Genomic DNA, 928 nt, shown 5'->3' with positions numbered 1-928 from the left:
AAATTTAGTTTATATATGTTTTTGGAAATATTTTAAAAAACTAGAGAGTGTAGATATTATTTAACCTAACTTCATAAGAAATAATTTCAATTTTCCTTTTATTTTTTTATCAAGTATCATATTCGTTTAACATTTTATTTATTTATCTGTCTTTAAAGTTAATTTAAAACAATACTACCAACTCTTTTATCCATTAACTTATCTAGTTTTCAATTAATTTACATGTATATCATACAAGTAAAATTTTTAAAAACTAATTCAAATGTATTTGAAGTAAAATTGAAAATAAAAATAAAAGACCTATTATTCTTTTATAAGAAAAAATATTGTATTTCCTTTTCCGTAAAAATCATAAAAACCAGTTGCATTATGAACTATACAAAACAATGCGGTGAAAGGTCATCAAGCTGGAATAGCTCAGTTGGTTAGAGCGTGTGGCTGTTAACCACAAGGTCGGAGGTTCAAGCCCTCCTTCTAGCGATGTGTTTTTCATTCGTTTACTATTTTGTCAAATATAAAGCCCCACCCTAGAATAAGTGTAATTAATTGTTTTAAAATGTATTTGTAAACAATAAAAGTATGTTATGAATTTAAAGTTTTATTATATTTCATGATATAATCAATCTATGTTATTAAAGTTTAATATTATTCTTCCTCATATTTTTTTTTATTTGTTTATGGATGTGCCTTCTTACCTGGGTGCAAACAACATATGAAAACACTTGTGTGGACCTTTTCAATGCAATATAGACTTAGAATAAAATTACAAAAAGTAGGGCGAAATTTCAAAAGTTTTGGTAGAGCATAACATTGGTTTGCACAAAATTTCTGAAAAATTCTCCCGAAATATTTTTTTCTTGAATATCCACGTAAGAATCTCGACTGAATTTGGGACACAATGAAACAAATTTCAGGTCAAACAGATGAG

At 26.3% G+C, this 928-nt stretch overlaps 1 non-coding gene across 1 annotated transcript; it reads left to right on the top strand.

The window, feature by feature from the left end:
- The first annotated feature begins 406 nt into the window (after positions 1-406).
- On the top strand, positions 407-480 carry TRNAN-GUU (transfer RNA asparagine (anticodon GUU)). Its single transcript has one exon. It is a non-coding gene; the product is annotated as a tRNA-Asn (tRNA).
- Positions 481-928: the final 448 nt, after the last annotated feature.

Source organism: Phaseolus vulgaris, chromosome 11, assembly GCF_051622355.1.
Source record: "Phaseolus vulgaris cultivar YP4 chromosome 11, ASM5162235v1, whole genome shotgun sequence".
NCBI lineage: Eukaryota > Viridiplantae > Streptophyta > Magnoliopsida > Fabales > Fabaceae > Phaseolus > Phaseolus vulgaris.
Note: the sequence above shows the minus strand (reverse complement) of the source record. Positions and strands in the feature narration are given on the sequence as shown.